The sequence below is a fragment of the Dermacentor andersoni genome, chromosome 9 (genome assembly GCF_023375885.2).
Source record: "Dermacentor andersoni chromosome 9, qqDerAnde1_hic_scaffold, whole genome shotgun sequence".
NCBI classification, from domain to species: domain Eukaryota; kingdom Metazoa; phylum Arthropoda; class Arachnida; order Ixodida; family Ixodidae; genus Dermacentor; species Dermacentor andersoni.
The window spans coordinates 50,146,936-50,173,832 of NC_092822.1; the positions used below are offsets into that span (position 1 = coordinate 50,146,936).

A 26,897-nucleotide genomic window follows, 5' to 3' on the forward strand; every position below is an offset into this window, starting at 1 on the left:
CAGATTACACCCATACCGCTGTCAAGAACAGATGCAGCCACAAGTCTTCGCTCCCTCGCCCGCGAGCTTACACAGAATCTGTGGAACACCAGTGCATTCACGAATGCACGTCTCCACAAATTGGATCCACGTCTGCAACTCCGCCTACCACCAGGGTTGCCACGAGCGGAAGCAACACTTCTGTGCCGCCTGTGGCTCGGCGTGGCATTCACAAACTCCTATTCATTCCGCATTGGAATGGCCGACAGTCCTACTTGTGACACCTGCGGCTGCGAGGAGACGATTGAACACCTCCTTTGTGACTGTCCCCGTTACGCAGTGCGAAGAAAAGTGCTCGTGACCGCTCTCGCAAAACTGGACAATCGCCCCTTTACAGAGGAAAAAGCTCTAGGACACTGGTCCAGACGGGCTTCGGCACTCAAGGCCTTAAGGGCTTTGTTGAAGTTTTTAAGGACATGCCAATTGTGTGACCGCCTCTGAACGTTGTAGCGCGTAGTTTCGCGTTACTGTGTCAATTTTCTTTTTTTTTTCCATTTTTTTTCCTCTTCTTCTTCTTTCTTCTTTTATTCCCTTTACCCCTTTCCCCAGCACAGGGTAGCCAGCCGGGACTTACACTGGCTAACCTCCCTGTCTTTCCTCTCCTTTGTCTCTCTCTTTCGCTGGAGCTGTATAACCTGATGGAAGGTATGCACGATAGGGCAGGACAGTTTCACAAAAGGAAGCACTTGGTCGATCCTCTGGCAGTGTGGCTAGATGATGGGCAGGGGCTCGAGCAAGGTGTCTTACGTGTGCTCTGAGTGCTTCCATGACTATATGGGTCTTGGCTGGGAAATCGTGTGCAATCGCAATGGTTTCAGCCGTTGACGAACACCGCGGCAATCCAAGACACACTCTAAGCGCCTGGGCCTGGACGCTTTCGAGTGTACGGATATTACTTCTGCAGGTGTTGGTCAGCATAGGCAAGCTGTATCGCAAATACCCAAGAAAGAGCCTCCTGTACAGTTGCATCATTGCATGTACTGAAGTACCCCAGACATTTCCTCCAACAAACTTAAACACATTAGAGATATCCGTCAGGCGCTTCTTTGGGTAGGCAACATGAGGACTCCAGCAGAGGTCGCGATCAATGATTACTCCTAAGAATCGGTGCGTCCTGACATAAGGAATGTTTTGACCGTCGATAGAGACATCGTATGATCTCATTTGCTTGCGGCTAAACGCGACCAATGCGCATTTTTCTGGCGAGATCTTGAGGCCTTGTTCATTTAAGTAGGCCGATGTTGACGTGGCAGCTTTTTGAAGCCTGGCGCGTACTTGCGGCCGTGTCACACCAGATGCCCACACGCAGATGTCATCGGCATACATTGAAATTTTAACTGTGTTCGGAAGTCGTTCCACGAGACCAATGAGTACAAGGTTGAAAAGCGTGGGACTCAAGACACCACCTTGTGGAACTCCATGGTGCGTATAATATTGCGAGGTTGGGCCAGCTTCAGTGTTAAGAAATAGAGACCGCCTATGTAAATAACTGCGAGTCCAACGATATAATGGACCGCCTAGGCCCACCGATTCCAATGCTTCAAGTATGGCGTCATGAAGAACGTTGTCGTAGGCTCCCTTTATATCTAAGAACATTGCGACAGATAACCTCTTACACGTCTTTTGGTGTTGAACATAGGTTACCAGATCGATAACGTTGTCGATAGAACATCGGTGACGTTGAAAACCAGCCATGGCGTCCGGGTAGATTTCGTAATGTTCAAGATACCACTCAAGTCTGGCGAGGATCATTCGCTCCATTACCTTCCCAACGCAACTTGCCAGCGCAATTGGTCGGTATGAAGTAATCTCTAAGGGAGACTTGCCAGGCTTAAGAAGCGGTACCAGGCGGCTGAGCTTCCAATCTTGAGGAACTTTGCCCTCTTGCCAGGACTCGTTATAGATATGAAGGAGTGCACTTCGTGCCCGTTCAGTGACATAGCATGCGGTAAGATATGTCATCCGGACCAGGCGACGACGACCGATTACATAGGGCGAGCGCCGCGTCAAGCTCTTGCGTCGTGAAAGGCAGATCCATGCGTGAATCGCGTGAATCGCGTGAATCTGGAATACGGTTCAATGTAAGCGAACCTGTGCGAGTTGGCTGGCCCGCAATCATAGCACAGAAGTCTTCCGCCACATCAATGTCTTGTCGGCGCTGGAATAGTGCTAGGGCCTTAAACGGGAAACACTGTTCCGGAACAGAACGTAGACCTCGCACAGTTCTCCATATTTGAGATAGCGGTTTGCGTGGATCTAGCGACGCACAAAATTTCGACCAACGCTGAGCCTCAAGTTTATCCATGCGGCGTTGTATCTTCTTTTGCATTCGCCTGGCTGTTCTGAGATCCTGAATTGACTTAGTGCGTCGATATCTCCTTTCGGCACGACGGCGAATCGCACGAAGCCGCTCCAATTCCAGGTCGAATTCAGAATACCTTGGAGAACACGTAAGTGTGCGCGTGGCCGTCTGTGCCGTTTTCTTATTAGCTTGAATAACCACATTGAACCATGGGCTGCATCATCTCCGCGATCGACCTACCTAGCCACCTGCCAAAGAAAGAATGTAATTGCGCTTGAAATAGGAGGCGAATAATATAAGAAGTTGGTGAATAATGCTTGTCGTCCAATGTTGAAAATGAAAATTTGGGCCAGATTTTGCAAGTTCCAAATGGGGAGAAAACACCCAATTCAGGGGGCCAGAGAAATATTTGAAGCCTCCCGTATAGTCTAAAAAAGTAAAAAAGGAAAGAGGAGACATGAGCATAACCACGCAATCGCTTTTATTGCATAAGAAAAAGACACTATCTGTCGCGATAGTTCTGCAACAAATTCCCAACCACCAATTTATCCGTTAATCTTCTTTTTTCTTTATTTTGTTGCAGAGTGCCCTGGAAATATCTGACGACTTTCTTATACTAAAAACAAAATAAAGAAATAAGCACATGTGTGTCTGCATGTTGCCTTTCTTGTAGATGAAAGAGATATTCTGTCTGCCGCAAAAGTTCTGCCACAAGTTTCCACACCACTGTCATAACTTATTCGTTACTTCTTTTTTTACAGCTGTATGAAATTTGGAAACGGCAAAAAGAAAGAACTCTGGGCTCCTGGTCAGCAAAATGGGAGCCTTGCTCTTCCTGTCGCCTCGTACAAGCGCTGACCTCCCAAATTTTTAGCGAAACCTTATAAATAGGCGCGAAGTAACCAGAGGTACAAGACAGTACCACAGTACCACCGTGTCTCGATGCGGTGGATTCCATCCGGACCATGGCAGCCACACTTCAATGGGGGAGAAATTAAAAAAATGAAGAAACACAAAGAAAAAGAACTCTTACTTAGAATTAGGGGCACTGTGAAAAAAAAAGTCCAGGTGGACAAGATCAAAGCGGAGTTCCCCACAACACCTAGCCGCAGGATGAGATCGCGATATTTTTGCGCGCAGGATCTCTCAGTTCAAGAAGAAAGGAAAAGACAGGAAAGGAAAGGCTTTCGCATCCCGCGTATATTCACAAGAAACTCGTCAAGTATTCCAAAACTATTTCAAGTGCGGCTCGTAGACCTACGGGTAACCGTAGTGCGATGCCTGCGTGCGTTGTGATGCGCAAAAAGTAATGCGCCAGAAAGTTGCACGCCAAAATTTAGCGGTGGCAGGAACGAAAAAACGAAGGTATCAGTTTTATTGCCGTAAAGAGCGGCACACTGCTGTTGGCACACTTTCGGCTGAGAGGCGTTTCTTAACAGGCGTAAAGAGCTGCGTTAAAAGGAACCCTGATTGCCTCAATCTATCAGCGTCAGTACTCCGAGCCTGTCCCGCCCGCCGAAAGCCTAGCACCTCGTAAACTTCGTCTCTGTATAAGCTTTGATACATATTATCCCCAAATGCAAAAACTGAAAGCGACAAACGAGAGAGACACATCAAAAACAAAGGAGACTGGCTTAAAAACTGAAGTTTTCAGACGCTTAAATATTTTTTTTGCGTTCTTTTCCTCGTTATGTGTCATTTTGTTTTGTCAACTGTCAAGAGCGTCGGCTTAAAGTGTGCGCGAAATTAAGCTTGAAATTTTCTCGCGTGCTAGAAAACTACTTTCGGCCATTTAGCCACGCCGAGAAGTGAGACGTGCAGTTCTGAATACAAAACTTCCTCGTTGTGCTTTCCTTTAAGGCCTGTTATGCTTCCTGTCACTTACAGCTGTTGCACCGTGCTATTTTGCAAGTGTATTCATGGGGCTCACAGCGTCAATAGCTATCCGTCATTTATTCAACTTGCGCTGACTTTCTCTCTCTCTCTCTCTCCCGCTTTCTGTCGAAATCAAGTTTAGCCCCCCTCCCCTAGCTGCTATACTTTTTCCCCAGAGTAAGAGTCACTCGCGACTACTTTTCTTGTATTTATATGTTTTTGAAAACGCTCGAATTACTTTGATATCGCATCTTTCAGCAGCGACCTTTTTCGCATTATTAAAAAAAATAGGCGTGTTGAGACTGAGTGATAAGTTTTATTCAACAAGCTTTAAGGCGGTGTTAGCCACGAGGATTCGCGCCGTAATCTCGAATACGTCCAGGTAATAAAAATTCACAAGCGCGCGCGTTCATCTAAACAAAACAGAGTAAGAGAAGTTTTAGACTTTTGATTTCTTAACCTCCTATGGGTGAATGATCTGAACTGTAACGAAACAAATAATTTTGCGTGCTCACTTTGAGTTCAGAGCCCGAACTTTTGCGCTGAATGTCTTCGGCCAGCAGTGAACTAGCAGCATGTTCAAACGTTTCGCTTATGGCAGGAAGAGAGGACGAGGAAAGAAAGTTTAGCGCGGGACTGGGCCTGTCTTGAGCTCCCTGCACATTCTAGAAGTAAGCCCCGCAATTTGGCTACCGGATCACTGCGGGCTGTATTGCAAATGAAGTCGCATAGTCACTGGCAACCAGAACATTCCGGAATGGCTCGCAAGTTTCTGTTTCAGTCGTTAGGGCATGAGGTGTCTTCAGCGAAGTACCGAAAAAGTGCTCCCCAAATCAAGCTCCTCATGGCGGGAAGCTTTCAAAGTTCGCCAACCACATCAAGGTAAAGCCCCGCGGCCTTTTAGGTAAGGCTCACTTACAATTACGTCGTTCGCCTGATGTCGAACCTTCAGACAAGCATAACTAAGCTTTTCGCGTTCCACCGATGTTTCTAAGTTTTACTTTATTTGGCATCAACTGAACTCAAACACGCCAGCCGTACTGCAGACAGTGAAAGTAATGAGAGTTTACCCGATGAGCGCTCATCACGAGTCACTCATCCTCGCACGTCGCCTGTTTACGCTAATAAGGAAGCAGTCACTCGCAAAATACTACACGAACTGAGTATCATGGAACGGCTGTGGCAGGTGATTTCTACACCTTAAACAAGCAGAACGGTCTCCACACCGAGTAGAACGGGACCTGTAATTAGCTTCCGCTACAAGAGGAATTCGGCACTCGGCACCACTGTGGCAGCGTACAGAGCAAGGTTTTAGTTAACGCGCAGGGGTAATTGGTGACCGGAACTCTCGAGCGAGTAAAGATCCGATAATTAGCAGCCATGGTCGCCCGAAAAAACTGCACTCGAGCGTCTTTCTACCTATTATTCGAAGTAAGTTAGACGCCCCTTCATCGCGTTGTTAACAGAACTTGCGGGACGCCCCTCCACGTCGCCAGAAAGGGCGGGTTAGCCCGCGTCGACGCGTGCTAATATCAGTGGCAGCGGCGCTCACCTCAACGTCGCGTTAAGTGAAAAGGTCCCACTCATGCTCCTGCACGGCTTGTCGTTATCTACCCGCCCCGCGCACGATCTGCATAGCAGGTAGTTCATGAACAACGCGCAGCGCCTGTCGCAAACGCAAATAACTTTGCCTATGAGGCCTGGCTGAGTGCCTGCTCATTGAATACCTCACGCTGTAGGTAGCGAGACGACACACAATAAGAGCACCCGTTGTCCTTGTTCTTTTTTTCTTTTGCTTCTTGGAATGCGTATAGTCTTGTGGAAACCATTTTTCCTTTTTTGGCGCTTCCTGTGGGGCTACTCGACGCTTCCAATGCAGAGAAAAGTAGTGCAACGCGTCGAACCGCTAGTTTACTTTCATGTAAAAACAAACAAACAAAAACCGTCAAGCAGATTCAACGCACCAGCTGGAATTCATGCGAAGCGTGTAGTTAACGCTACACAACAAAATGTGGTGCATTCAATTATATTTGCTTTCACGCTATAGACAAACTCTACACGCCCTATGCACATCATATATAAGTATGCATATATGCATATTTACATACATGCATGCATGCGCGTCCCATGCAGCTTGCCTCAACGGTGGCGCACGAAGTTTTATAGATAGATGAATCATTTTACACGAACAAAACCAAATATGAATTGTTCACGTTCTTGTTTACCATCCGTCTGCAACTTTTCGTTGATGGCAATGAATGGTCGAATTGCGAATAACTATCCGACTCGCAAATTACGGTTCTGATTGGGAAGGTGTAAAATGAAGTGACGTATGCAATTATAAGTGTAGTGGAGTGCATGTCATATACACATCTGTGAATAATATGTTTTTCACCCAACGCCTAGACTAGCGTGCGAAACGGACAGCTTGGCACTTTTTGGTATATTCTAGAGAAAGAAAAAAAAGTCGCGCAATTTAATGTATGGTGCTCAGTATGCGGGTTCTTGCAACACCATGACTTTTGCTGAGCGGTCTGCGTATTCGTGCGATGCTTCCTTTTTTTTATAATATTTTACATCTATTTTCACAGTTCATAATTTCAACCTGTTGCGAACCATTCTCACACGAGCTATTTCAATACCATTACATTGTTCCTAAGTTGCACTTTGTTATTGTGTATACATCCCGGGACCATTCTACTGATTAAAATTGTAGCAGTGTATTCGTACAATACGCGTTTTTTATATGATAACCTAGTCTCTTGAAATTGTCTTTTGTTGAAATAAGTTACAAGTTTTCCAGCTCGTCTTATTTGAATTATGTTATTCGCACCAGTGTAGGCAACCTTTGACATTCGTTCACCTGAATATACAGTCAGTCCGTTGTAAAGAAGTAAACTTTCTAAATTTTCGGGAGGAGTTTCAATATACTTTTTCAGTGACAATGTTGACTTAAATTTGGTTTCGTAATAGCAGGGATTGTTACATATTGAGGTATACAATATCGTGCATCCAACAGAACAAATAGAGGCGGTGGTGTTTGCGTAAATGACAAGACAGGAAGTTCTTATAGGTACCTTGATGATTTGTCACAATGTTCCTATGATTTTGAGGTGATTTCCCTAAAATGTGATAAGTACCTGATTACAGTAGTGTATAAACCAATTGATGCTAACTTTGAAAAATTATTTCGCTTTTTGGATGTTTTTTTTTTCTCTTTCAGAAGAAATCATGAGTATCCTTCAGAAATCGGCGGAGATCTAAACATCGACATGTCAGGTACTACAAACAAACAGGCAAAACTATTGTTACTGGGATGTTTGGAGTATAGAAACACTGTATTTACAATATATACACAAGTAGAGACAGTATTTAAAAATGGCCTACCAGCAACAACACGCGGCAGGCAGCGCCTCGCGATCTTCTTTTCTCTTCTTTTATCTTCCGTAACACTATCTCCAATTATTGCTTCTGTTACACAAGCGTAGTTTCTATTCTGGCACTAATCACGACTACAAGTGCCCCACTTGTAGACAGGATATGTTCAGGTGTTCTTAACGTCACAATTAGGGACTACTTGCCTATTTTCCTTATTCTGAAAGAGCGTGTGAAGCAGACAAATCCAGTTTCACCGGTGATACATTGTCAGCATACCACTCCACTCTCACTTTGATCTTTCAGAGCGGGAATTAGCTTGATAGATTGAGGGGATGTCATACTCCTGAACTAACGAAGCATATGACCGTTTTATTTATATTTTCGTGTCTGTATAAAGAACATCCACCGTACATAATTCTTAAGAAAGCCACGCGTCCCCGTGATCCCGCGATGACTAAGTAATAAAAAAAATGACAAAAGCAAGCAAAGTAGACTGTATAACATGTTTCTTCGAGGCCGTGATCCTGAAGCATTAAAAAAAGTGGAAAAAGTATAGAGGTTTAGTTATCTCTATACCTCTTGAATTGAGAGCCAGGGTAAACGAGATTATTATTTTTCTATGTTTGATGGTGTTAATGATATGAGACAGATTAGGAGTAAAATAAATGCTGTGATGGCCCTAAAGAAAGCGAACAGCGATATCAGTGAACTCATAGTAGATAATGAATCGTGCAGAAGAAAAGTGTTAGCAAACAAATTTAAGGAATATTTTATCAGGCTTGTCAAAAACTCACATGATCACGATGCTTTAAGTTGCTTGTCTACTCATAGAAGAATGCTTGCTCTTTGCACGTCCAACAAATGAGTACGAAATTATATATGCATTAAAAAATGTAAAGAGAAGTAGAAGCGAGGACTTCTATGGATTAAAAATAGGCCCTATTACCTTTGTGATTGATCTTTTAGTGCTTGTTTAACCTTATATTACTTCGCTTTAACTACCGGTACGTTTCCACAGCATGAAAACAGCCAAAGTGACTGTGCTATATTGAGGGGGCCAAGAAAAGTTACTTCGGTAATTACACACCTGTTTCAGTGCTACCGATATTGTCAAAAGGACTAGAAAAAAAAATATGCATTGGATATTTTTTGAGGAACAATCCATCCTAACGTCGTCGCAATATGGTTTCTGTCCAGGGCGTTGCACCGAAACTGCTCTTCTTTATCAGAAAGAATCTGTTTTAAATAATATAATGGGTAAAACGCTTACATTGGGCATTTACATTGATTTTTCCAAGGCTTTCAATAAAATTAACCATGCAATATTACTCGAAAAGTTAAACTGCTATGGTATTAGGAGTATTGTCTTAAGACTTAACTATCAGTTATTTCACAAGTCGACATCAGTCTATATACATATAAAATATCGATCTGCATTTCAAGAAATTAGGTGTGGCGTTCCACAAGGTAGCATGCTAGGACCAATTTCATTTTTATTTTTAATAATGACATTTTTTTCAATTGATACTTCGGATTATTACGTAATTTATGCGGATGACATTACCTTATTTTTTTCTGGAACAAAAGCTGACGCTCTCATACCATCGGTTAATGATGCATTAAGCAATATACTGTCCTGGAGAGTTAAAAACTTGCTACATACCAACTGCTCAAAAACAAAAGCCACCCTTTTCCGGGCAGAGTCTATGTATGCTCAATATGCTCAACTTCTGACTCACTAATGCTAAACACAGTTAAAATTAAACTGTCTCCAATATACAAAGACCCTTGGCGTTATATTTCACAAATACATGTCATGGGAAAATCACACTAACTGCATAAGCAATAAACTTTACGAAGTCTTAGGCGTGCTACTTAAGTTCCAGAACACGTTACCAGTACTGCGAGAACTCTTACTATACAGGGTCTCCCAACTATCATGCACCAAGGCTTAAACAAATATGCAAATACCACGTAGGTGGAGGGAACCAAGGTAATGTTGTTTGCCGTCGCTTGGAGATATTAAGATTACTTTCTTGGATTCCGCCTAGTTACATGATTAGTTTTAGTAAATAGTAAACTTGTCGAATATAATAATTCGAATAAAAGTGTCAATTAGAAAATTGTAGGGCAACGTGAAACAGCACGATAGAACTTTATGTTGCGACACCTGCTACATAAAAGTGTTTTTCCCAGCGGTAAAGAAGCCCGCGAATATACGCAAGATTGCCGAGTCACTAGCCGCTCGAGGCACTTACATTACAAGTCACCTCGTTTCACAGACGTGCTATTGATTGGCTCCTCTAGGTTCCGCTCTGCAGAGGGCGGAGAATGAGGACTTTTATTTTCCAAAGTGGAAGGCAGCGTGCGCTGAAGTGCCCGCATTATTCAAATATCGCGGAACACGCCAGCATGAGGAACCGCAGGCAGCTGCGTTTTACTGGCCTCCATGAGCGAGGGAACCTCGTGGCCAATATTTAACGCTGCATTTTCTCGTATTTCACTTAACATCAACGTTTAAAGCGCAGCCTAAAGGGTGCTGACAATAAATGAGGCGGAGTGCTTAGCAAATTAGCGGCCCCAAGTTCATTCGGCAGCTCCGACTTGTGCAGACCAGAGCGCCACAGGGAGAAACCGGCCTTTAACAACTCCAAGGATACTTGGGCGGTTTTCTTGTGTGCAGAAAAAGGAACACATCAGAAATATGCTCTGTTACTTTATGACCTTTGTTGCACCGAATTTTTTTTCCCCTGGAAATGCTAGGCCAACTTCTGCTTCACTTCTTGGAAAGCAAACCGGATTGGTGAAGCTAGGGTGATGATGGTGGTTGCGGTGGCGGCGGTGCTGGTGCTACTGCTACTACCACCACTGCCACTAACTAACTACTAGGAGTACTACTAACTATTACTAATATTAAGAATAGCATTAATTTTATGAGTGCTATGGGAGTGGTGATTGAAGAGCTCGAGGGCTTCAGATCTCTGTAAACAGAGTTTTTGTGTTCAATATCTGCTCCACCACATTTACGACCACTATGAAGCTTTATCTACGTACCCTAAGGACGGTGCTATAGGGAGCTGGTCTGTACGTTTACGGCCGACAACCCATGATTTAGCGCCAGATGACATGCATGGACATTTCTTCATCTTGCGCCGCAGCGTAAACGAGCACTGAAATTCATAACGCTGTATAGCTCATGAGATAACGAAGATTCATTGCTCTCATCCCTGATTTTTTTTTTTTTTTTGCTCAGGCTACAGGTCAAGGATGACGTTTATTGCGACATTGGGACATAAAATGACGTTACCAGTATTCGTTTTTTCTTTTTTTTAACATAGATCTCATGTATGGGCGAGCGTGGCAGAACTACGAGAAGTTGTGTCTAGCGTTCGCATGAGCGAAAATTTGACTTTGTACTCGTTTTTCTTCCCGCTGCTTTCATTAGGCAGCCTTCGTTTATGACATTCCGTAGATGCTAGTTTAGAAAAAGAAAAGTCTTATATAGCACTCAGATTTCTGCACCTCGATGCTCTGCCAGGAAAACAAACAGGTGGAAAATTCGCGTCTACAAAAATACTTTTTTGTGCCCAGAATGACGTCACTTCCTCATTACTAGATGCCACCGCTTGGAATTATTGTCAGGTTTGAAATAGTGTTGAATAGGTCTGAATCCTACGTTTTAATTATTAGCATCTGAGTCATATAAGTGAAACAAAAGCAGAAGGCGAAAGCGGGGACGTTGCCTAATTTTCGCCGATAGGGGGCGATCGTTAATTAAACTTGCGCGCTCTAAAAAGCTTAACTACTAAGCAGCTTAACTTCCTCATCGCTATATCCAATTAAAGCAGCTGTGGCCATGCTCTCGTTGTTTTGGGTTTTAGGCGCAGTCATTGTTCACTCTGCATACTAAACGAGATGCTTTTGCGCCATATACAAAAGACATGGCTTACCGTACTTCGTAATTGTTTAAGAGGCAGTAAACAACAGCCTAGTAGTGCAGTTAGCGAAGTTAGGGTCTAGAAAAAAAAATGGCACCAGTGCAAGACCCGACTGCAATCCACGTACAAGATAAAGCACGTTGCTCCGGCACCAGAGGATCGGGTTAAATTATGGATGATGCTAAAAACATGGGCTTAACTAATAAGAATAATTAAACCCTCTCCCACTGCCAGCACCGCACAATAAGAAACCTCGCCAGCCTGCAATAAGAGCGCATTTTCTCAAAAGTGCGCTGCTGTGGACATTTTGCTCTTTTACAGCTCGGAAGGTCGCTATTATGCCGCCTTATCTCCAAGTTTACGTTCCCGCTAAATCTATAGTGTACAATGCTCTAATTGCTCCAGGACAACGCCGATGACAAGAAAAGTAACAATGACAGGAATAGTTGGCAACGATAACCGATAGACTTCGCCATTGTTTTCTAGTCAGCAGGGAACTGACTCTTAAAGCCGCGCTATAGAAAGGCGAACTCCATCCTGTAACAACAAGCGGTTCCACACAGAATAGCATAGCCTACGTGCGGTGCTGGTAGCCTTGTCAGCGTTGCCTTCTCGTTATCGCTGCAGGTGCTAGCGTTCCGTAAGAAGGAAGATAGAAGCGTTCATGCGCTCTGCCGTCCCATCAATAAGAAGCGGCAACAAGCAGAGCTATGTCCGCCATAGGATTTTAGGAACAAAACTTCAAGCAGAAAAAAAAAATGTGACTGCTGCCTATCCCACTTATTCGTGTTTGCTTATACATGCACCATCGACACCAAAGCTTGTGCTATAGGTATCTATTGCGCCAGAAATTACTGCATACCCCGTTTTCTTGTAAGTCAATGTATCGAATAGGAGAAGCGAAGCAAACAGCGTATCTTGACAATTGCCGATACATCCTGGACAAGTTTAACATTTAGTTCCTTCTCTTTCTTCTCCCTTTAAGAAGCGGCATTGCGATAACGTTCTCTAATAGAAAGTTATTAGTGCGACTTGTTCAACAAGCGAAAATACAAGCTCGAAGTAGAAATACGCGCTACTCGCTCCATGCCCAAAGATATGTATACGAGCTCTTATGGTGGGAGTGACTGTGAAGGAGAATGAACGTCAAATACATCAGCAACCGACGGTTTTCAGAGGACAGTATCCTGTTCGGTAACGCTGGGGATAACTTGCCACTAGTGATTGAGGACCTTGGCCAGCAAAGGGGGCCTTAGCGATATTATGCACAAGACAAAGGTAATTCAATTGCTTGGTAATAAAACTGAGAACTTGTGATTGCTGGTCACCTTCTCGAATCTAAAGAAGTACGTTTATCTAGACTTGTTATTAACAGGGAATCCAGATCTTGAGAAATACATTTGGGGAAGAATATCAGTGGGTTATGAGCAGCCATTATTACTATAGTCAGTGTACGGCTGCTTCCCGCGCCATCCCTGAAGACAATAGCGTACAATCATGGTATTCTGCCATTACCAACATAGGAGCGAAAATTTGGCGGTTAATGAGAAGCTTGAGAATAACTTAAGGACCATGTCGCAAAGAGCGATGGAACAAAAAAGGATAGGCGTACCGTTAGGGGACAGAAACAGAGCAATGATAACTAAAGAGCCAATGGAGGTAGCCTCTGTTCTAGCTTACATTAAGCGCAAGAAATGGCACTGGGCAGGTTACGTAGTGCGTAGGGCAGATATCAGGGGGTCAAATAGAGTTTCCAGAAGAGGTACGAATAGAAGGGAAGCGCAGTAAGAGACGGCAGAGTGAGATGGCATGATGAAATAATTAAGCGACATCATAAAACAGCGTAGAATTCCTTGTAGGTTCGCCTCATCGAAGTTCCTCTTGAAGTGGAGGCCGGAACGACAGCATTAGGAAGAGCTCTGCTTTATCTGTTTTCCATCCTCTTCCTTCTGACGCCGAGATGGGGCTCCAGCTCCTTCGAGGAAATACACAAAAAAGAAAAACAAAAGATAGAAAACGCGACGAAACGAAGCTTCACGGCACATCGCTTTTGTTGTTCATTCGCACCTTTGCGGATCAGCAGTCAGGCATTGAAAGACGCCGGCAAACAGAAAAAAAAAAACTTATCGCGCTAGTTCCAAGCGATCGCGGACTTCATTACGACTGTAATTGAGTATTTACGAAAGTTGGTGGTGAATAGCGGACTATACATAGTGGTAAGCCCGCCTGTCAAAGAAGAGAAGTCACAGACCTTCATCTTCAGCAACGAAAAACAGAAAAAAAAAGCTTGCGGCACAGTCGGCATGAATAAAAGAGCCGCTGCTAATAAGGACAACAGAAAACGTCAGAAAAGTCAACCGAAACAATGTACTGTTTCTCAGGAAACATACAACAAATTTAGGCTTGTATTTTGCTTCTGATTGCGTGACAAAGATTATCGAAAAAAGTAGCGAGAAAATGTGTAGACTAAAAGTTGGGAAGAGAGAAAATTACGTTTGCTGAAGGACTACAGTAAGACCACCGACTCCGAAAAAGCTACTTAAGATTACAGTTTGCGGAACGTTTCGGCAGTGCTAGTTGATACGTGCCAGCAAAAAAACTTTCCCACTTCTTTCTGTTGAGAGGAAGCGACCCGGTCATGGAATGGTGTCGTCTGTTCAACTAAAGAAAAACTGCGGAAAGTTGCCTCAACATCCAGCCAATAAAATACTTCTTTAGATTTGAAATGTCCTTGTGGTTCACGTGATTATTAGCTCTGATCAAAATCTAGAAATGCATTAATTCATCATGACCATATCAAGCGTGCAGGTAATAAAGCCAAAGAACGCTTAAGGGTAATTAGCTGTGATTGAAGCTGAAATGTAGAATAGAATGAAGAACACCGGAAATGAAAGCGAACGAAAAGATAACCTCTCGCCGGTTGGCATGACGGTGCGAACGACGACCAAGTACGCAAAGACAGCACGAGCCGAGCGAGAGCGTGAGGAGGGAAATAAATGTACTCAGTTCTTGCATTTCAACGTGGCAGCATATTTCCTGCTCCGCCACAGGGGTGAAACCGGACCATGGAACAACGCGTTCCAGAAGATTCCACCGGTTGCCAAACAAGCACCGAGTGTGCCGATACACTGACCGCGTCTATCATTAGGGCGCTCCGACCACAAGAAACCTCTGTGCACTGCTTCCCATGTAACCACCGCAGTTCCCTAGTTCTGACCTGCAGACCTTACCACCTGGATTTCAAAGTGGAGGCATGTTTCGACCTTCGTAGCATCACTTGGAAACCGGACAAGTACCACAGCATGGTAACCATGCTGATCCATCTGCAACCACTCGATCGCCTCTGCCAGCCTCGTCGAGCAATCCCGCTCCCTAGGATTTAACACTACCCGCCTCTCCTCTCCCAGCTAAACACAATATCATCAGCGCACAACGTCACCTTCGGCATTGAGCCCCCATCAAGGCTGTGCACGTCAGAAGCTGGTACTGCCAGTCATACGATGCCAACAGCAGTTCCAAAGAATCCTGCCTTTCCCAAAACTGCCATTCATGTGCCACCTCGTTTTCAAGGACAAGTAGCCCCTGCTCCGGCATCGCCGAATGCACACGTGACCATACGAGAATGTGCCGCCATTGCAGGCTCCTTGCCGTCTGGTGCACGCGGCCTCCACGGCCGCTTCGCTGCTTGTTGCTGCTAGTCGTCCATCGCGTGCGCGTTCTACGTGTTACAGCCAACGTCAGCCTAATGGCGTTTATTTTCCGCTGCGAAACTACGCACCTGTCCTTCCTGCGACGCTGCAGCACGACGAAGCCCTTGCTTTTCTGTCAACGACGTGGCCGGAGCTCTCGACACATTCTTGTATTTATCTATAGACACCAACCAGCTCGTCCTTCTCGGTCCGCACGAAAGGTGCGACATAGACGGCGAGGACAGCACTCTGCGCCTTTCTTGAACAACGTCAGCAAGCTGTCCAAGCAACCACCACACTCTATTTCCACTCCCAACATTGAGTGCGGTTAGGCGAACCACCATGTACTGTATGATATGAACGCCAATTGGTTGAGGACAGCATTTCAGCCTCGGCATTTCAAGATATCATGAGCCTAGCAGCTGCTGATTAATCTCCTCGAAGCGGTATCTACCGCAGGCCAAGAGATTACAGATGCCAAGCGCCCGTTGAGCGATGACGGGGTACGTGAAAACAGAGAGCCCACTGAAAGCCCTCATTTGATTAAAAATGTAAAGTACGATCGCCGTAAGCGTTGCCCGCTTCCTCCAATATAAATGAATGAATGAGATCTCTGCTTTCAGATGTGCGGTCACATATCAAAATGCGCAAGCTTTGTGTTACCTGGTAAGTCTGCACGCAATTTAGCGCACTACACGCGCGCTCCACTTGAGCGTACGATCTAAGGCCAGTTCAGGGACTGAGGGATTGGTCCTGTTCAGCCCAGCGAAACAATACACGACCTCCTATGATAGACATGGACGTACGGGGATCCGATTACTTCTGACCACCAGTGCTTCTTTATGGGATGAGAAATGCTGGGCATTACAGAAATAGACAACGACAATAACAACAACAACAACAACAAACATCTGCAATTACATTCAAGAGAAACTTGTTTTGGGGAGGAGGAATCGAGCAGCGGATCTTTTTCTGAGCAGCGGAACACGGTATCCACTTAACAATACAGTGAGTTTCAGCGGCGACTTACATCCGCGCTGCAGAGTGGGGGAGAAAACAATCGGCATTTCTGTGTTTCTCTGTTTTTAGTTGCTTCCATAACTTATGCCCAAGCACACGGCTTACATTGTCATGGCGCCAGTGCGGGTGCTGTAACTCTTCCTCAGTCATTCAAGCATTTAGTGCTCCGAAGTAAAAATTACAAAGAAGTCCGTTTCTCATGGTGGCGAGAACGAAAACCGCCCAAACGCGTGGAGTCAGGAAAACGTATGACGAAAGCTTAGCGTAAGCCAGCAGTTACAATGAAATTCAATATGAGACGACTAGCTCCAGGTGACACAGCGGAACAATGGCGCTATTTTCGGAGTCACAGTGCACCCTGGTGAAAAGATTGCCTCTGAAAGCGAGCAAAGCAAACAGTTGCCTCAGTTTCGCCGTTGAGCACACAATATTAGGCTATTCACGAGATGATACGAAGCGTACGGGGCGAGAGGGGGAGGGGTGTGGAAGAAATGCGCCCCAACTGTATATTTTCTCAGCGTTACCGCGTTTCGTAGTACTGCTTGAAGCTTGTTCTACTTGTCACAGTCTCTTGTCTACTTAATAGACACGCCAGCATAACACCGTCATTGTCTTCATGTTTCCCGATCTCTTATCAAAGGAGAAGGAATGTCATTCGTGTTATGGTGAGAATCGGCGAGATTTAGAGCATTGAACAGGGTATCGTTCGACGTCAACGTTTCCCATTCGCTGTTTTCGTTTCATTATTGCATTACTTTATTTTCTCACGAGTTCGGCTGTGCAGAGAAGCGGATCTACTTCTGCGCCATCGTGAATTGGCATTCTGAGTGGCAGGAAGAACATGAGCTTAACGTGAATTCTTCTGGGCACCTAATTTACCCAACATCGTTGTGCGGCTGTTACCCGCGCTTCCACGAAATGAGGAAACAATGCTGTGCCGCTTACGCCTGGGCATCGCCTTCACCAATGCATATAGGAATTTGAGTGGAATGGCTTATAGCACCGAGTGTAATGCCTGTGGTGTCGAGGAGACTATAGAACATCTACTGTGCTACTGCCCATGAGAAAGACAGGACCTCCGTACAGCTCTAAATCAGTTAGATAGAAAACTATTAATCTTGAACAAGATCTTCGAACCATGGCCTCGCATATCGCACCTACAAAAAGGCCACAAAAGAGCTTCTGCGATATTTGAAAGCTACCGGATTGAGTCACCGTCTCTGATCCGGACTGAGTGACCGATAGATATCACCAGTCTACTTTCTCTTCTTTTAAACTTTCCCTCCCTTTTTCCCGTACCCCAGTCTAAAGTAGCCAACCGTGCTCAGTCTTGCTTAATCTCCCTGCCTTTCATTTATCATTTGACGTCTCTCCCTTGTGGCCATTTACTGTGGTAGCTTGTGGCTTTTCCGTACACTGCTGAGCACGAAGCTGTCCGTTCGACACCTGCCTCCGTGGCCGCATGGTGATTGGGGCGAAGAATGCAAAAACGCTCGTGTATTTTAAATAAACCTTACAGAACCCCAGGAAGTCAAAATTCATCCGCAATCCCCCACTATGGCGTGTCTCATATTCATATCGGGAAATGCGCTATTGCTGCAGGAGCCCAACGCCGCATCCCCTCGCTACCTTCAATCCCGTCATGGCCTTCCGCGCGACGCAAGACGGCACGTTTGCCCTCCGCTTTCTTGCGTTGGCCGAGAAGAGAGCGCAGGATGGCCCAAACCTTGGACATAGGGGTCTGTCCATTGATGGATTCGCAAATTCCTCCCAACTTCATCTCAAACTGACCCTGTTCACCATCATGTGCACGCAGACTCCCAGGCTGCCCATCGGGCATGCGCTAATGTTCTTTACGCAGATCCTGTACTGCAGAAGATCCGGTACCAGGCACGCCTGCTTCGCGAATGCAGTCAAAATGTTACCATCCACTGGGTCTCTGCGAATTGCGGTATCCCCGGAAACGAGAAGACTCATAGACTGGCGCGCGCTCATCGGTACCGCGCTAGCCAGAGCCTCCAATACTCGTTATCCTCTCCTAGATACCACACCTGCGGTAGCAGACCCGATGGCAGACAAGCAGCGGACCAAACAACGACGTGCCGCCTACCTCACAGCATTGGGTAATCCACTCTCTATACCGTCGCTTCCGCCGAAGGTATTCACACGGCGAGAGTCAGTCTTGCTTCGGAGAATTCAGACAGGCACCGTCCTTACACCTCACTTGCTGAACCGTTTCCACAGGGGTGGCACACCACCACCCGTAAGTGGGTTCTGTTCCACGTGCAAATATCGTGCTGATCTCAACAACCTGTGTTGGGAGTGACCCCTCTACATCCCAAAGAGGCTTCGTGCCCTGGCCACCACACAGCGGGGACCCTGGCCTTCGTCTCTCCCGGATTCGTCTCTTCGTCTCTTAGACATTCCCGGATACCACGCCTCCGGACCATGCCACCGAGCTCTGGCAAGCATTGCTGTTGTTCCTCCAGAATCCGGCGGCACCACCGGTCGGCGATCGGCTCCGCGACAGCCGCAAGCGTCATGCTGCTCCTACTTAGCTGCCTCCAGCACGTTCGTTAATAAGACGGAGGCAGCCTCACTCTTTCCCTTTTGCAATAAAACCCCTCCCTTTCCGCCGCAGCATCTTTGGCGCATTTCAATGGGGAATAAACGTGGTTTCATTCATTCTCCGCATTCTTTCTTCGCGTGCTCCAGAATGAGCCGCGATCGTCGGCTTCCCTCGCGAACATCACGGCGACGGCGGCGGATAATGCGGCTGGAGTGTCCATATAATTCCTATCGCAACAAAAGTACAAGGACAACGTATTGTGCACACGTACTCAGGTGCTCGAGGCGCTACGCTGGAGCTAAATAAGCATGGAGCGCTATATAAGAGTCCTTGCGCAGTTCGTCATCAGATAAGTGAGCTTGAAAGTGCTCGCTGCAGCAGTCGTCTGCCTAAGGTCTGCGTTGATTTCCAGTTGCTGGAGACGATTTTGCAATCTTTATCGCGCGGCACAGTTGTAGATGTCGCGGGGGAAACAGAACGCAAGGTTTTTCGCGAAGCGATATTACTGAGCAAAAATATGTAACCGTAGTAGAACTGTCTTGCGCTGGCATGAAAGGCTACTGACGTCCTTCTTTCCCATAGCCGCCAGAGGAGAAGAAGGCAGCGGGTAGAGAGGCGGGCTGTCTTTCACGAGCGCTTGAGTCAAGCATGCAAACCTTCAAGCTCCCGAAAGCTGCATGTCCGTGCCTTAAGGAGCTACGCAGTCTGCCCCAAAAGTTCATGAGTGAGTCAGCGAAATATGTGGAAGAGGGTGTAGGAGCGTCGCTCCTTCACTCTCTCTACTCGAGAGGGCCCGGTTACGAGGTGGACCGCTGAATTTTATACGTGGAATTTTCGCGCAACCCAATTTTAGTTTTTGACGAAATGCAGATCAATCAACACACGGAGCGAAATGATAAATGTAAGATTTATTCTGAAATGGGGTAAGAATGGTGCAGAAATTCGGGAAGTATCGTAAAATACATGTGGAAAGGATGTCCTAAAGAAAAATAACCGTGTTCAAACGTGCCCAGCGATTTCGGCAAGGCGGTAAAGAGCCCATGGACGATGCAAGCTCGCGATGCCTTTCCACTTTGTGAGAACATGAAAACATCGAGAATATGCGTTATTTGTGCTCAAAGACCGCCGAATTACTGGCAGATGTATATGTAACATGCACTTGGTTTGGGAAAGTCATCCGCTCAACGCATTTCGACTGAAATTTTGGAAATGCTAAAGGTTTGCGCCCAAGTGGTGGCGCAACCGCTGACTCTTGAACAAAACTGGCGACAAAAAAAATTGCTAAATTGATTAGAAAGCTTTATAGATCCTTGCAACTGCTGAGGAAACTTTGATTTACATATACGATGTCGAGCGGAAGCCGCAGATCAAGAATCGGAAGAGGAAAGATGAGCCCAGGCAGCAAAAGATGCTACAGAAACTGAAAATTGCTTTTGCTTACTCGTTTAGCTAGCTTACACATGTCTACATATCGCTTCCAATCATCCACCATTAGACTATTATAACCATTACGAGTGTTAACTTGGTGAATTGTGCATTTACTTCGCAGATATATCGACCTTGTATAGTTGGCGTTCGGCGACGACCACGCATCGAAACGCCATTGCACATGACCCACGTTCTTTCCATCAACACCTTTGTAACAGCACTGAAAGTCGACCTCTTCCGATCACCACAACGACAGCGAAACATCCACAGAAAGCCATTCTCTCTAAAAAAAAGAAGACCGCAACTGACGAAATAAATTCGGAGCCCTCTGAAACAACTTTCGCGAATGTGCTAGGTAAGCTCTGAACAGGTAACATCACTCCAACATTTACCCTTGTCGTACCGAAGCCTCTAATGTAAATTCGTAGTTTCTGCAATGTAGGCGAGTCTTAGGCTGAGAGTGATTCCGCTGGTAAAATGATTTCTATGCTCTCGAACATTTTATAGGAGTTTTCGAGTCAAGGTTAGCTCTTTTAAGGTAACAACACTACTGGTATTAAAATGGCGACCATTGTGAATGTACTGACAAAACAAAAGCAAGCGGATCAAACCCGCATCCCGTAATCCATGCGAAGCAAAGGATTTCGGAATCGAAACCGCGGCATCGTAGTCAGCAGTGCAATGCCGTAGCCACCGATCTAGCGCGTCGGGTCCCAAGGTTGTAGGCTGCTGCATTAAGGTTAAGCGCACACGCTCACTCACCCTTCTGTCTCGAGCGCACGAGCACTGGGCTGCATTACAAGTGGAGAGTACCACAACGACCCTATTGGTGACACCAACTAAATACTCACCCCCTAGCAGCCGTGCTGAGAAACAACCCATCCAGGTTCAAGCTCGAAGCAAAAAAGGGCTTCATATCAAGGGATGCGCTGAAAGCCTCGTAGTTCTCAAATCGCCGTGTTGCCGCCGTGCAAGAACCTGAAAAATGAAATACATACGGCTGTCGATAGACTTGTTTACCATTACGCGTGTCATCGCGGTGGCAAGAACCTGAAAATGAAATACATACAGATGTCGAAAGACTTCTTTACTATTATGCCTGTCATCGCGCTGGAAATACGGGAATGTACGATTTTACCTTTTCGCGAAAGAAGCAGACGACGCGCATCGGAGAGCGACTTGGATAAGAAACTTCGCAATGGCAAATGCTCAGGACTAATACTATACCGGTTTGTTCGAAACATTTCCATCGGGACTTGTTTCTTCCCGGCGATGAGAACGCTGCTTTCAATATCTTGCTGGCCTTTCAAATCGTGCAGTGTGCTTTGTTTGTGCAGGCGCTTTAATAAATTATAGTTATCTACGTTTAGGCGGCATTCAGTTTTGTTCGTTTTTAGCTTATGCCCCAGCATTAGTGTTACTAACGCTTTAAGCAGAAGGGATGTTCTCGCTAATGCACATTTGCCAGCAGGCACGGCAGCAGCAATGATAACTGCCTCGGAAGGTCTGAAGTTGATCAGGACACGTGGTATGCCGTGAGGCCACATATCGTTTTCAGAGCGTGCTTTAGTTTAGCGGTGCGTGCAGAATGTGCTGTTTTCTCATTGAACATGTTGAGTTCTCAGTTCAGTAGCTCGCAGGCAATTTATAAAAAACCAGCAAACAGCGCTCGTTTCAGCTTCGGAGCGTTCGAGCAGCGCACAGGGGCGCTAGTTTGCTTGCCGACACTGTGCACACACAAATTCTATTACAACGAGTTCAGCACGTTTCGAAGTCATGCATGCACACTAACACAAGCGACTTTGCCCAAAGCAAACCTTCACTAAATTTTCGAAACCTGTTGCAAGAAACTCAACTTGGTCCGATTGGTTGTTACTAAATTCTCGCGTTTCGCTGGGGTTTGAGAATTTCTGCGGGCGGTGGGTGTCTGTAGTGTTTGCAGACCCAAGCCCTACCGCAAGTACTGCGTACTGCAAGCATAAGCAAGGGCAAATCATCGGGCGCAGACGACCTTACTGCACGTACCCCCAGCTGACTATAAAAAGAAAGGTGCATTCCGACTCGCAAACAGACCTCTCGTTTGCTTTTATCCCACGACACACTGACCAGGTAACCTTACATATTTTCGCCTGAGTGCGGAATACCCGTATTTACCTCCTGAAAGTAAGACAGACGTTCCTGCATAAATGTTGTGAAATGCTATATGCGATAGACTACAACACGAGTTGCAGTGGGGAGATGGCTATGAAGGTGCAAAACATCCGAGAATCGCACCTACACCAGTGTAGTAAAGAAGCGAGCACGTGCTTGCACCTTTCGGAGGCCTGCTAAGCACAAACACATCCCCTTCGGAAACCTCAGGCTCGCACGAAAATCTCTTTGTAACGGATTGTGGAGTTGTCAATAGCTGCAGCTGTTCAGCTCAAGGTACCCGGATGGATAGTGCGTTGTGAAGCTTCATTGTGGCTTCCGCTGTTCTCAAGAACCGCGGCTCAGGCTAGCCAGCAACCTACAGACGTCATTCTTTATTCTTTCTTTCCCGCCGCAGCGCGCGGATTCAGCGCTGTAGTCGGAAGTTCGGGCAAATGTGCAAGTTCTAAGCAACCATATTTACTGTCCACGTCAGAATGCTTCCTAGCTGCGGAAACATAAAAATCGGAAGTTTCTTTTTTCAAGTGCCTGGAGTGAACATCGCTATATTCTTGCCTGTTGGATCTCTAATCAGGTGGCAGAGCGGAAGGAAAAGAAACGGTTTCGAGGTTGGCAGTCGGTTTAGTGTGATTAGAAAACAAGGCGATATCGGACAGAATGAGCAGTCGCAAGGCAGTGGTAAGTGCCCCATCGCTACAGGATACCTTCGTCTAGCATTGTAGTACATAAAATGAGAAAATAAAGACAACGATTACTTTAAATATGCATGCGCCATCATTATTTAAAAGTAAGAAAGGGACCATTCAAATCTCTTTTGGAGATACCATATAGCAGCTGTACAGCTAAAGGTTTGCGAAGTATCTTTATGTACTGAGGAAATGAGATGCATGATTAATTAAAAAAAGAAATATGACTTTTTTTGCCCCAAAGCGTAGATTTGGCAATGAGACACTCCGTGGTTGGGAGCTCTAGATGAATTTTTATCACCTGAGCTTCTGTGGCCAGCACCGAGAGTTTCGTAAACCGGTTGTTTTTCTATTTTTTTTTCCTTTCTCTCTGCGCTCTTAATCTAAAGCTGTCTACGCAAACAGGCATCAAATGCTAAACCTAACGCTCTCCAAGGAAGTCATTGTCAGCGGGCAACCATGGCGAATGAAAAATCAAATTTGACTCCGCAAAGCCCAAACAGCAATCCGCATCGAAAAATAGAAGAGAACTTGTTGACCATTACTTTTGGTGATGGCGAACACAGTCATCTAAAAAGCCACTGAAATATAATTTCAGTAGAAAACGTTTTACCGCACTAATTATAAATATTTTACTCAGACGCCAAAAATCAAGTCACGCTCAGCCGTGTTAAAAACGCTGTTACGTGCTTTGCGTTAAGCTTATTTTCTTTAAATCTTATTTGAACATATGAAAATCGGCACATCAAAGTGATATACGTTGCGATTCCCGAAAATAATCACGGTGACGCGTAGACTTCGTGCAGGCAGCACGGGGTACAATTGTATAGGATAAAACAAAGGCGAACAATTCACTTTAGCCTTTAAAATCATCATTCACCTCATGTCACGCTTGCAAATAATGAACGAGCTAACGCAAAAAACAAAGATTCTGTTTTCATTGTGCGATAGCGCATCTCAGTGTACGCTATTAGGCCGCAGATGTTATAACTGACTAATCTCCCTACGTTTTCGGAGGATTAGAAAGAAAGAAGATGTCAAATTTAGATGTGAATTCTCACAGTTTTGTAGATTAAAAAAAAAACAATTCTGCATCACGGACAGTGTGCTACAACCGATGTCGATACTAAACAGTATAGCTACGCATAATACCACATACAACACAGTTGCTCACCAATGACACATGGCATAGCTAAGCGGCATGCAAACCTCTTTTAGTCGAAACGCACCTCGAAACGTCAAACAATTGGTCATATATAAAATCTAAGCACGATTCGAGTTTCGCACATCGCACCCGCAGACGCTACGACAACTGAGCTCGGAAACAGATATTAATACCGGTAATAACTGAAGTTAAATGTGTGAGCGTGTGAGTCAGCATCAAGTTCTTAATTTATTCAGTTTTTGTGACCTTCTATGCCAAACACGAAAATTAAAAGAAATGCAATTAGGCAAAGGCTTACGGCTGCTTACATGTGGGAATGCGAAAGCATTACATTCCCTTTTGGTGAAATGCGTCTTTCCGCGCGTTTCGTGTCCGCTGAAGTTCTCGTATACGTTCTGTCTCTTGGTAAGGCCCAACCGAAACGCGCCAAGCGTCTGAACGCGCTCTCTTGCCCGGGACGAGTTCATAACTTGAAGGACCACTCAGTGGCGTTTAGGCGCGAGCCTTCGATGGTGGTCGTCTTCTACCGCAGCTGTGGCTCCATTGCCACTCGTCATGCCAGCGTTCCCATACTGCCCCTCCCTCTGCGAAGGCGCTGACGGCACTGGCCCATTGCCAGTCGGTGCGGTGATTTCGGTCTCAAATTCTTTGCCTCAGTATATCGCGAAATGAAAACACGAATGTATAAACCGATTGTGTATAACGAATGGATAATACGAATGACCGCGAATGTATAGAAATAAATGTGTGCGCGTACCTTTCGTCACGATGACCACCGATCATGATAATATATGTGTTCGCACCTTTGTTAAAACTACTGTGTCACCACTTTGTCCTGTGCTAAACAGCTTCGCTGGTTATCCATCTTGGCAGAGTTGAACGGCTTATGATTTATTTTAAGCCCCCTTTAGAGCAACGTCTCATCTATTTCTCAGAATTCATCGCTCCACTGCAAACTCACTAACACTGGCATGAGGCTCTTTGGCCGTACCTGTCCGTTGCGCCACTAAACGCACATTCGTTTCATTGGCTTTAAGTTCGAAGCATATTGAAGTTTAAATTCCAGAGAAATGTGCAGAAAGAAAGTGAAAGTATTGTTGTAAGGTCTCACGACAGGCAAGAAAATGATGATCGAGTTCAAAGAAATTTGAAGCCTTCATCGGCATGTGCTCTCTCACGTTGAGTGAAGAAAAATTTAATATTCCATAAGAGGCGTACAGGATGCAGAAAAATAGCGTATGCGAATTGTTGACAAGTTCGTAGTTGAGTGTGAGTTCTGCAGCGAAGAAGAGACGCCTTAAACTCAGCAGGCTTGGCACGCGTCACTGCTGCCGTTATTTACCCGACATCACTTGCAGCTGTCGTTCAGGCTTTTCGAAATCCATTCACTCGAACTCGGAGTGCACTTCGCCTGCCGTGCAGCTCTATGCAAACGCCGGTCCCATTTGTTTTTCTTATCACTACATGTCTCTTCTTGCCTAGTCTAGCACATATTGCATCAAGAAATGCATATTTGACATTTCTTGGTTATCAAAAGTAAGCCTCACTGCTTTCGAGGGCGGCCTTTAAGCACTATAGGATGAATTATAGTAAGGTTAGCCACCGGTATAGTTTGTGTTGATTCATGATGTTTGACAGCGCGGTCTTAGACGAAGGACGGCGAAACATGTCAAAGCGCTTGTCACCGTTTGTCGCCTATGTTCACGCTCATGTATAGAGGGACGGCCTCAATCGTGCAGCGCAAGAAGTGAGGCTAAGTGCTTTGCTTCCTGACCTTGCTTCGACACTTCCCACGAGGGCCCACCAAGGTGCTTGACAAGGCGCTTGACAAAGCCCCTTGTCCTGTCGTCTTTCTTGTGTCCGTTGTTTTACACTAAACAAAGTAATTATGGATTCCCGTCAATTAGGCCGCCAGCGCATTGTACTGATGTTATACGCGATTTCAGCACAGACGACGCCGTAGCATATTTTACCGCTTCTATTATTGACGATGTGGAAAAGTTAATGCCAGAAACAAATGGCCAGTCAAGTTAGCGGCAAGTTTCTTGGTGCAACGGTAACTGCAGAGATGCGCGAAAAAGACAAGAAACATGGGTTGACTGCGTCAGTATCTTAATGCGAAAAACGTCTAATGCAAACAGATTCAAGCTAGGTAAGAAGAACGCTACGAGAAGAGGAGAGGGCCATCTGGGAGTGGGTCCTCTCTCGGGAATCACTCAAGAAACAAAAGTGTGGAATGGGCTCAGAAGGCTAAAGGGCAATCAACCCATCCTTTTCGGCTTATAATGACTGAGGAAATAACTTTGTAGACCAGGCTGATACTCCTGTGGAGCACTCTGGGCGCGTCTCCAGCTCCAATGAATTATGCACCGCCATTCTTTAAACACAAAGAACAAATAGACCGCACGCAATCAGACCTTAAGTGCAGACAGATCGAACCCTATAATCACCCTTTTACCATTGCCGAGAACCTCATTGAAAAAAATGGCAGAGCTCCACACTGGGACCTGAGAAAGTAATGTAGGGTACGGTCAAAAGCCTCTGCAGAGGCACACAAATGACTCTACTCACATTTTTTATTAGTATATGTGCTGCATGGAACCTTCCATCAACGTGGAAAGAAGCCATTGTCGTTCCAGTTCCTTAGCAGGGGAAGA

The 26,897-nt window shown here is 45.5% G+C and overlaps 1 long non-coding RNA gene across 1 annotated transcript in view; it reads right to left on the bottom strand.

The window, feature by feature from the left end:
* LOC129384029 (uncharacterized) overlaps positions 1–26,897 on the bottom strand; it is a 137,966-nt gene that overhangs the window by 47,664 nt on the left and 63,405 nt on the right. The window contains exon 3 of the long non-coding RNA XR_008611784.1: positions 21,090–21,216. This is a non-coding gene — a long non-coding RNA (uncharacterized lncRNA). The remainder of the gene's footprint in view (positions 1–21,089; positions 21,217–26,897) is intronic.